The sequence below is a fragment of the Cygnus olor genome, chromosome 1, assembly GCF_009769625.2.
Source record: "Cygnus olor isolate bCygOlo1 chromosome 1, bCygOlo1.pri.v2, whole genome shotgun sequence".
NCBI classification, from domain to species: Eukaryota; Metazoa; Chordata; class Aves; order Anseriformes; family Anatidae; genus Cygnus; species Cygnus olor.
The window spans coordinates 129,700,600-129,701,178 of NC_049169.1; positions in this window are offsets into that span (position 1 = coordinate 129,700,600).

Below are 579 nucleotides of genomic sequence, written 5' to 3' on the forward strand. Positions count from 1 at the left end.
TGACTAATAGATACCCCTTAAATGACTTCCCTAGTATCTTTTTTTAACCTAATTGACTCTCCAAGTTTACCTCAATGTTCTGCAGTCTGCAGCTTTCATCCATCAGTTTGCCATGTGTAAAAATATGCACCACCTGACACAACAGGCCCTGAGCAGGCTGCTGACATGCCATCCTATGAAAATCATACAATTGTAGAATGATTTGGATTGAAAGGAACCTTAAAGATTATCAAATTACAACCCCCCCTGCCACGGGCAGGGACACCTCCCACCAGACCAGGCTGCCCAAAGCCCCATCCAGCCTGGCCTTGAACACCTCCAGGGATGGGGCATCCACAGCTTCTCTGGGCAACCTGTTCCGGTGCCTCACTACCCTCTGAGTGAAGAATTTCTTCTGAATATCTAATCTAAATCTCCCTTCTTTTAGTTTAAAACCGTTCCCCCTTGTCCTATCGCTATCTGCTCATGTAAAAAGTCACATTTTTTAAAAGGACGAGGGCAGGGGGCTGCACGGGGACGACCCTATCCCGAAGGGTGACTCCCAGGGGACCATGGCCGCCGTCTCTCGGCGGCCCCACA